This window comes from Nilaparvata lugens, chromosome 11 (assembly GCF_014356525.2).
Source record: "Nilaparvata lugens isolate BPH chromosome 11, ASM1435652v1, whole genome shotgun sequence".
NCBI lineage: Eukaryota > Metazoa > Arthropoda > Insecta > Hemiptera > Delphacidae > Nilaparvata > Nilaparvata lugens.
The window spans coordinates 17,955,795-17,967,169 of record NC_052514.1 but is presented as its reverse complement, the minus strand read 5'-3'; positions in this window follow the sequence as shown (position 1 = coordinate 17,967,169).

Here is an 11,375-nt window from a genome sequence, read left to right as displayed (position 1 = left end):
GTAGATATATCGATTTAATATTCTGCTTCGATCCACTTATAACTTTTCCATATTTAATTATATGAGGATTCTCTTGTTTTCACAATGTAGTTGAGTTTGATCTTTACTATTCATTATGGTAAAAAACTAGAATTCTTATGCCCGGTTGCATAGAGTTAAAAACAGGCAGTTAACCCTGTGCAACGAAATCATGTGTCTAATTGGCGTTTTTAGTTTTATGGGAGCCATAGTTTACTTTGACATCTGTGCAATGGAAAGGGAGTATGGCGAAATTCTTTTTCTCCTCATATTATCATTAAATTGCAAAATTTCAAAAGACCTTGTGCATACATCGACGTGCAGTTGAAAAATAAATATTCCTGCCAAATCTCATCGAATTCTATTGGCCGTAATCGCGTTACATACAGACAGAAAAAAGAAAATCCGAGTTAAAACATAGACCTCACTACGTTCGATCAATAAGCAACAAGGACATTGCATAGGCCTACACTCAAGACATGAACTTAAATTATACTGTTCATTGTACTGTACTCTTGCTTTTATTTTTATATTGAAATGTATTGAATTGCATTAATAATTTAAACTCTACCAATTCACCAATTAACATTTTCCAAGTCTGGAAAAAGTCCCCTGACCATCATAATGTGTGTCCCGCTTTGATGTTATTACGAATATGGTCACCTTATCGATATAATTGAATAAAAGTCCCAGCCTTTCACTTTGCTTTTTATTAATAATTCTTCCAGTTACCCTCAGACCAGTTATAGAATAGACACGGCCCATTGTATATTCATACTGAAAGTCGATGAAGCCAACATATTCTGCCAAGTCCACCCATCTTTACGTCACAACAGTGACGTCACGCATTGTAAAGAAATTATAGAAAACTTTTTTGAGTTTGTTGTGTAAGTGTTTGTGGTGTTTAACTTACATTGTTGTTGAACATAGCTTGTTTTCCATAGCAGATTGTTATTTATTTATGTAATTATTATTTATGTAAATGGTAATTTCCTGCGCAGCATATAATTGCGCTGAAATTTTTAGGAGAAAAGTGGAATATCTTTTCATGAGTAAGTTGAAATTCATACACATACATATTGTAAGCTGTAACTGTAATATTATCCTTGCTTATGATGTAAGTGAACTCATAGCAGCATGACAATAATTTAGTTTTTCCTACAGTTACCTTGAAAAGTGGCCATTGCTGCACTGCTTACAGAACGCAAAGAATCACTTTTCCGCTCTAGTGCGGGAAAAATTTTTTCTGCACTCCAGATTTTCAACATGGCAACGCAAAATACTTAGTAGGTTATATGGAGCACCAGTGCAGCAAAATCAAAATGAAGTTGGTAACAGTGACTGGGCTGCTATAGTGAGCAGAGGTGCAACGAAGCACAACGAGCACATCATTAAGTAGATATTATAACAAAGGACAACATTTTTATTCAATTTGACAATAAATTAAGGTTTTTATCAATAATAAAATCACACAGAAAAACATTTGATGGATTTCAGGCAATTTTACCCATAATTACCCACTTTTCATATTCAATGGTAACTGTAGGAAAAATTTAATGTGCAATACGTGCGCAAAGTTCCTCTGCTGCACTCAACAAACCATTCCGCCCTCGCCTACGGCTCGGGCGTAAGCGTTTCTTTCGGTGCAGCAAACTGTCACTTTGCGCACTAGTTGCACAAATAACTATTGTAGGCTACCGTACCTTATTATTTTCAAAACACATTATAACTTTGAAGCCGATATCACATAACACATTATAACTTAACCAATATCGTTTTTGCCCGTAGCTAGAAATAACCTAAAAACACCATGAATCTGAAAGTTCTCCATACGATGCGTGACGTCACTGTCGTGACGTCAAGATGGGTGGATTTGGCAGTAGATGTTGGCTTCAGAGGCTAGACTTCCCAGCGTGTCTATTCTATAACTGGTCTGAGCAGTTACCTATCTCATCACTCTGACAGCTCATATGACACCTGTTATAGTACGAATTGATACATTACCTCCAGGGTAGAATGAGATCAGAGAGTAGCAGTCCTGGATCGCTGCTGATAATTTGGACAGTATTTTGTGAAGGTTAAGAACTTATGGAGACATTGATGATGCTGAGGGGAAGGGGCGGTCGTTTGGTTATGCGGTAGACTACAAGATAAAAGGGCAACAATTTTTTGTACCCACTGCTTGTTATAATTTCTCCTCAATCACTCTTTAGCTCTTTGCTTCCTCTACATCTTTCTTCTTTCTGTATATTATTATTATTCTTCTTCTTCTTCTTCTTCTTCTTCTTCTTCTTCTTCTTCTTCTTCTTCATTTTGTTCTTCTTTCTCGTCTTTTCCACTTTTTCTTCTACTCCTCCGTTTTCTCCTTCTTCTTCTTCTTCTTCTTCATTCTCTACTTCTACTTTTTTTCCAAATTCTTCTCCTTCCCTTTATTTTTATATTTATTTAATCCTCTCTTGTCCTTCAACTTGTATTATGCTCTCCCTTTTTTCTGTAACTCTTATTTTTCTTCATTTCATCACTCCCTTCTACGCACCTTCCTCTCACAACTTGCAGTTGCTTTCTCTTGCTGATTTCTTCTATTGGTTATTCTTCTTATTCTATTATTATTTATCCTATCAGTATTTCTCTTGTCCTTACAACTATCATTTGTCCAATATAGCTATTTTTTTATTGGTTATTCTTCTTAATCCATTATTATTTATCCTATAAGTATTTCTCTTTTACTTACAATTATCATTGTCCATTAGCTATTCTTTTCTTGTAGGCTAACTCTTCTGATTTCCATCTCAGAGGTGATTTTCATCCTTCTCTTGCTCTTTCCTTTCTTCTCTATTCCATTACTCATTTCTTACTTCTAAGGTAGCCTATCTATCTATCTATCTATCCATCTATCCACTCTATGCTATCAGGTATGTGTATCATCACTCATCTTCTTTCCCTCTTTCTTCTTCAAATCTCCTTCATTCTTATTCACCACCTCTTTATCCCCTAATACTTCTCCCCTCCTCTTGTTTCTAATCTTCTATTCATTTTTCATGTTATTCTACTACCATACAGCTTTCCTACTCCTCATTCTCCAAATTATTTATTTTTCTCTCCTTGTTCTCAATCCATCCCTCGTCACCCCTTCCACTGCTTCCAACCTCGTTCGGTTCTCCTTCTTTCTCGAAAGAGCTTCTTGCCTCAACCCCCATCTCCACCTATACCTAGTCGCCCCATCTCTCAACACTCATCAAAGGCAATTTTTCTGAACCCTTTCTTCAGCCGACTACATCTCAAGTGAGTTTGTGTGCCTTGTCCAGAATTAATTGTGAATAAACATCACACTGATTGTAACAGGACCGGCCAACCGCACATAGCCAGTCTGTCTCGGACTAATAGAAGAAGGAGATAAAGGATGAGAATGAGGAGGAGAAGGAGGAGGAGAAGGAGGAGGAGGAGGAGGAGGTGGAGGAGTAGGAGGAGTAGGAGGAGGAGGAGGAGGAGGAGGAGGAGGAAGAGAAGGAACATAACTGAGGAGGAGAAGGAAGAGGGAAAAGATAAGGAAGAAGAAGAAAATGGAGGAGTAGAGGAAAAAGTGGAAAAGATGAGAAAGAAGAACGAAATGAAGAAGGAGAATGTGGAAGAGAACAAGAAGAAGTAGAAAAATGAGAAGGTGGCGGAGAAGAAGATGTAGGGAAACAAGAAGTAGAAGAAAAATAAGAACAATAAAAAGAAAACAAAAATGGAGAATGTGGAGAAAAATGTTGATAGAATATGAAGATGAGAGCAGGAGGAGAAAAAGAAGATGATGGCGAAGAAGAAGCAGAAGAAAAAAAAAGGGTAAGGGAGGGAAACGATAAGGGGCGTAGGTGGTGAATGAAAAGGGAAAAAAGATGAAGTACAAGGAGAAGGAATTGAAGGAGGAGGAGGCGAAAGAGAAGGTGGAGAGGAATAAGAAGGAAAGCAAAAGGGAAAGGAAAAGAAGAGGTGGTGGTTAAGAAGAAGAAGAAGAAAACAGAAGAACAACAATTACAAAATGAACAAAAAGGAGAAGTTGGAGGAGGAGAAGAAGAAGATTATGATGGAGAAGAAGAAGCAGAAGGGAAAGAAAAAGGGGTGAGGGAGGGAAAGAATAAGGTTTGGAGGAGAAAAGGAAGGAGTAGGAAATGATAAAGGAGAAGGCAAAAGAGAAGGTGGAGGGGAATAATAAGAAGACGAACAAGAAGGAGAAGGTGGAGGAGAAGGAGACGGAGAAGAAGAAGGTGAGTCCAGTGAGGAGCTGTCCTTGTTCTGCCGATGCATAAAATTGTTGGGCTGCTCAGTGGTTTACACCGTGGATTTTGAAGGATTTACTATGGGACTTCTGCTTTGGTGGTCTAAGGTCTGAGGTCTGTGCCTGGGTCTGGGCTTCGGCTACTAGGCCTATGCTATACCCCTTCACTAACCACGCCCACTAAATCACACTAACACACAAACACACTCAGTAACAAGCAGCTGCTAAGACCTCGTTGTGTACGATCACTCTAGATATACCTGTGTTGTTCGGAATTTTAATCTTCGTTCCCATTTAATTATTGGAACAGTTTGTAACTTTATTAGAGCTGAATCATTATTTTCAAAAGTACCAGCTCTGATTTTCTTTTGGTATTAGTAGTGTAGAAAAGTAGAGAGAAAAATCTAAAAAGTTGATAGATGATCCATAGTTTGCCGATTTGTGATCATTCCTCCTATAGAAAAAATGTATTTGATAAAATTTGTTGCTCTTAATTTTTTTTGTAGGCGTAGCCTGTTTCGCTCAATCATGACATTATCAAGTTTTCAAAATATAAAATATCTCGTAATATTAAACGAAACTATTCCAAATTAAATACAGTACTATCAAATACCTCGAAGATTTCTGCTACTGCAAATATTCACAACTTGGTGAACAGCTAGAGGAATATTTGATGAGCACTTCTATACAGAAATTATTTGCAAGCGTTTAATTTAGAATTACGTTTATCAATCCCATTTGACAAAACGCAATTTCTCATTTATTTTCACCTGTAAAATGTTTTTCAATAATTGGTTGAGTTACCAGTATCTCATTTCTGTAGCAGGGAATATTTCAGTTCATGATAGCAACTACCCCCTTAAATTTATGAAAAAGCAGTTTATTCTTAGATTGCAATTAAGCTTGGAATAACATTCTACAGAATAGAATCGAATAGTGATACCAAGGGGGGGGGGGGAATCGGCCACATCAATTCAGTTCTATGGTATGAAATATATTTCATGGAATGGAGTCTGACTTTTCAGTTTTCCTCTATTCCTACAGAAATTGGCAAATTGCCTAATATTCCAACCATTCCAGCTACAATGTTACAAATCCTATGATGGATGACTCTTTCTCTTTCCATTTTTCCGACCACACTTTCTGAAATTTATTGTTACTTTGTCTCTTATCAGTCACAGTCTTTCCTTTAGATTCATGTCCTTCCTTTCCTACCTCTACTCCAATCCTATTTCTCAATCTATCCCCCTTTTATTCACTTTGCTATAACTGCATTGTTCATCTCAACATCCACTCCTTCATCATCTTTCAGTTCTCCTTTCAACTTTTATTCTTCCATGATTTTTTTTTGCCTCTCATCCATCCTAATTCCTTCCTTTATCTTCAACTTCACTTATCAGTTGCAATCAACAGAGAGTGTCCTAGAAATATTGTGATTTTCAAGTTTTTGCTTTTGAGAAGTGAATTTAATATTTTTTGTAAACTCTTACGTTATCAATTTGTTCTCCACATATCTGATAAACTGCTCAAATCAAACTTCAAAATTCAACCCTTCTCTAAAGTATCCAAATCCCCGGAATATTAAGGCTTTTTAATTATTGAACAGGATTGGTTTGAATAATTTGTGTTTTTCTGAACCGTTTTCTGAAATATGTTATTGCTTTTAGCGGAAGTCCTCCCCAATTTGATTATCTGAATCGAGCCATATCATGGCCATTGTCCAAAACCTTTCATTTCCAGAATCGCTTCAGACGTAGAATAGATGAGTGAAAATCCGTTTTCATTTTTTTTAGAGAAACAGAGACTCATCCACCATCATGATTCTTTTACATATATACTCGTTTGTCTCCGTTCAATTCTAACATTTGAAAAATATTTTTCTCAAATACTATTTTGAAATTACTGTACTTTCTTTAAATGTCCTCTGACGTTATTTTTGTGAATAACGGTTTGCCTGGCTTGGCCGCAGTCGGTAAAGCATGAGTGCAAAAATATATAACTCTGGTTGTGGTTCTTAGAATACAACTTAGATAAAATTCTTATAAGCTCGCTCAGGAGCTCCCGCAGTTCACTGCTCTTGGACAATTTATATAAATCTCTGGAACGTATCATTTTCAGAGATTTGATTATCAATGCGATATATTGCTGAGTAAACCAGCTTATTCTATTAAGAATAAAATCGGATGGTAACTTTCTTAATATTTCAATACTGATAATTCGATAAATAAATATGAGATTGGTCATGCATGGAAGTGGAGAATCAAATAAAGGATACACCATAAAAAATTTGATACCTATATTGTACAAGTAAATATCAAAAACCAAATAAATGTGGAAACATATAGAGCAACAAGCACACACAATAAATATAAGAACAAACATATCAAAAATCAAATATCACAAATTGGCTCACTACTTTTTAGCTCTTTAGCACGAAACGTTACCATGTGCTTTTATTCATTAATAATATGCATTTATTTTCATGCAGCTTAGGTATCGACTTGCTGCTGCTTGTCGATTTTAAAAAATCTCACTGTATATCTTCTTTCCAAAAATCATAAAAATAATCAATTGATAAATCATAAATTATAAATATATTAATATCTATAGGTCTCAGTATATTCCTCAATAATATGTATATCTCTTAGGGCTTAAGGTTCGGCCTCTGATGGAAGTAGATAAATCAATTTATCCAGTGAACAAGAGCTACATTATATCTTTACAAATTGTTGAATAAAATCAATGATTGAGTGAGCATATGTATATCATAAGATTAAAAATTAAATATTCTTTTAATCTGTGCACCTTTGGATATGTAAATTTGATGCAACTCTTATCCAATAAAATATATTTTTTGTACCTTTTTAAGACTTGCGCAAGTTTTATAATAATTTTTTATATTTATAACCTTTCCGACGAGCTAGCTTTTTATATTTGTTTCACTCGAAGCACTGAGGGCGCCCTAACTTCATATTTTCGATAATTTATCACTCACGTGCTGAATTTTTACAAGATGTTGGCGGTGATCCGAATTTCCTGGTCGTCCTGGATTTTTGGTGGCCGAAGTCATCCTCTCCTAGGGAAATAAATAAATATTTAAATGACTTTCGCTTTAATGCAGCATCACTAAGTCTTATAAAAAATTAATTAATGAATTTAAACCTTAGGTCTTTCAAAAGTACAATTTAACAAAGAGTCTTGTGCTCTACAAAATTTAGTATCATTCCATAGTGGCGTCTGGCAGGCAAGTGGGCAGGTTCTACCCTTATTTGCTACAATTTCATCTCTGACTTACAAATTTCTGAGATATATTTAAATAATTCACTACTACGCCATTAAAAGGATCAAATAGTCCGTGCCAATCTATTAAATTATTACCTATATCTTAGGTATAACATTCCATAATTTCTCGGACCATATCCGATACATAAACTGAGTAGTGATAATTAACAAGTTCTTATCATTTATAGAAATATTTATATATACATTTGAATCGGCTATCTATTGCCGCCCATCGATTACTGCAATTTGATTGGTTCATGCAAATTCACTACTGTATCCATGCGCCTAGGAATATCCTACACTTCCTTAATATTCTAATTTATTTTTATTTGGTGGTTTATGTATGTTCATTACAGATAATATTTTTTTTTTGGAATTTATAAGTTGTTTCTCCCTCTACAACGATTAGCCATGTGCTTTCCAAAATCCTCTAGTTGAATACCATTTGTTTACAATAAATTTTTGCCAAGGTGTCTGGCTAGATTTCACATTATGCGACTTGATCGATTATTAGGTCGTCGATCAGTAAGTATTTTAAGCCTAACCTCAAATTTTCCAATACTTTATATAATATAATAAGTAGCAAATAACATTCCTTTTCTATTCGGCTGTTCTAATTTTAGCCATGGTACCCGTTATTATCTAATCTTTCAATTGTTGTTATCGCATTTGGCGATAATAGAATAGCTGTTTTACTTCAGACCTATAAAATTCTTCTAAATAGGGATTTTGCTTGCCTATCAAATTTTAATATGTTACAGTCTCTATTTATAAACTCATAATCACTTACATCCCACTCATGAAATATAGGAAGTATTGATTCTTTCATCTATTATTCACTCAATAGTATATCGATTTATAGGAAGTACTGATTCTTTCTACTCGAATAAATAAACTGAAGAGCGGTGATGTGGCATCAAGGTTTTGACAGTCTCTATCAATTTTGCTTTAACACAGCTTATTTACTCATTGGCTCCTTTTATTGCAACTGTTATTCTTGATGATCAAGAACACAAGATTTTTCTATATATTTCACGTGAATAGGCTTCTTTGCGCATGTCACTCATTATTAAGTAACTTCCTGAGAAATGAAACAGTTATGGAATGTGAATTAAAATAACCATTTCAATAAAATATCAATAATATAATCAATAAAATATCATTTGCACCACAATTTCAATTCAAATAATATTATAATTGAATTTCAAAAAGTATTAATTTTGAAAATTTATAAGTGACATATAAATGGCTGGCTGAATTACAGACAGGAAAATGGTAGATAGCATTATTTCGCAATGAACAAAGTGATAAAGATTATGTGAAATTCGAGGATTTATTCAAATAATTTGAGATAAAAATGTCCATCAATTAATGGGAGAAACAGTATGGCACATAGGCTGTTTGTTCCAACTTGGTCCCATATGCTCAATGCTCAATTATTCACAATATCATATTGATATAATCCTGGTTTGAACCATCAGCAGATCCAATTGAAACAATTTATAGTAAATACAGTCATATCTTGATTCAATCCTAGATGATTTAGATTTAATTTCTGTTGAAACTGGTGTGAGTTGAAAGTGTTAAAACAGAGATGCATGACTTACAAACTGGAGAAGCAATTCAAGTATTCGATTGTATAATGTGAATCAATGATTTGAATTGAGTGAAAGCCTCATCAGAATTGAACCAAGTTGATAGCACTATGATCTTTATTTCAGTTTCAATTTCAACTTTGATATTTGACTTCTGGAATGCAATTCATTCTTCAATTCCATCTCAAGTGAACTTGCTCCAATTTTGAAGAAGTTTCATAGAACCCCTCAACATCTGTTGAAGCACTTAGCCTACTCTTGAATTCATGCTCATCCTATATTGTAGACTGAGTTCATGTGTATGAATGGAATTATGACTCACTTGCCAAAGCAGTGAGACATATTCATTTAGAGCTAGAAAGTAATGAATCAACTACAAATTTCCAATAAGCTCATATGAAGATGATGAAGCTAAAAAATAAACTCACAAGATAATTTATCTATTCACACACACACATAAGATGAATGCAAATGAACAAATAAGCACATGAAAAACAAACAACAACAATCACAATGAACAAATAAAACAATTTATTATAGTGGTGCAAAAAAGAGGGTAAATAGCATGTTCTGTGAAAGGACACTGCCGATAACAGAATTTGATGGGTCTGTGGTCTGTCGTCAGAGTAAATGTTTTGTCAAAATTTGGGAATGTTAATACATTCAAATTTTAAGTTTTTGTTTTTCAATAGAAGTGAAACTTTTCAAACAATGAAGAAAAATTCAATGGTCAATTACTTTTACAAATAATGAAGAATCAGTATCAACACATCTTAGCCCAATCTATTCAGTCTGCAATTTTATCTGCTTTATATCCTATGATTCATAAATTGAATTAAATTAAAAAAAGTCCGAAATTTTGTGGGTTTTGGGGGTGAGACCGCCCTCTGACGTATCAGAAAATTTCAGATTCGAATTCAGCGCCCCCAAAATGCATATAGAACTTCTTTCGGGGCTGTTCCCTGAAAAACGACCATTTGACTGTACTAAGAAAAATGTTACATTTCACAGTTCAATCATATAGCTGCCGCTTACTCAAATTAAGACATTTAATTTATAGACTGCATATTTGTATTTTTATTGAGAATAGAAATTGAAGCAAGGACAGATTAAAATTGTATGAATACATAATATGTATTATTCAGAAACAATGACTGGTAACATGATATCATCAAATCTGTATTGTCATTTTTTGTAACTTTTCATGTAGTATTGAGAGTTTATTAGCAATTCACAAAGAATATTCCATCAATATTTTTGTTTACCAATTATTAACAAAAACCTTTCACCCTTGATGCTTACCACTTTGGAGTCACTGAACTGTTCTTGTATTTTCTAATAGGGGTTGAACGAATTCTTGAAAGCCGTGTTAAAAGTTTCACAATGGGTGTTGACAACAGATTGTTTGATGGTTGTTGCTCAGCCAAGGCGTAACTTTTTATGGTGAACCATAAAAATAGATACAACTCTTTGTAAGGGCACTTCTACAACCAGTAGTACGACGACATCAATACTAGCAATAGTACTAGGGTGTACTTTGTGAAAAGTCGGTTGTAAAAAGTTTTTTGTCGCACAACAAAATAAAGAAGTTGGGCACTTTTGTTGAGAATGTTAGTCGGGGAGATAAAATTTGATCTGAATTTTAGCCAGACTCCAGCCATTATGTGCAAGGTTATGTTTTTCAGGGACGAGCGCATTTTTGTTGAGACTTTGGTTGGAGTTGTTGTCGTACTATATTGAATGTATTTCATATAAATTGGTATTCTACTGGAGAATATCTGTTGTGGAAAATAGAGCCATATCAACTTCTCTCACAACTTTTGGATGGAATCTTGTTTATAGATGGAACTAAGAAAGAGTCTGACTGCCGTCAGCAACTAAGTAACTCTTCATGTACAATTCGAATGCTAGTTGGTGTACGAGTATTATGTAGCCGGCCGAGAAATGCATTTATAACGGAAGCTTATATTATGATCTAGACATCCAGACTCACTACTAACTTTACTCAACATTGTCGTGTAGGAATATTGTTGTGACATTTGGATTCGTCTTATTTATGATCACTATTTATCATTTCCTTCTTTACCCATTCCTTAGTTTCTACCCGTCAAGTTTAAAAGAGAAACATCCAATTTCATGTCCCACACCAATGTTTGTCTCTTATTTTTCCCTGTCCTCCTCCAATCTTCACCCCTATCAAATGAAGGAATTCAACTGATTCC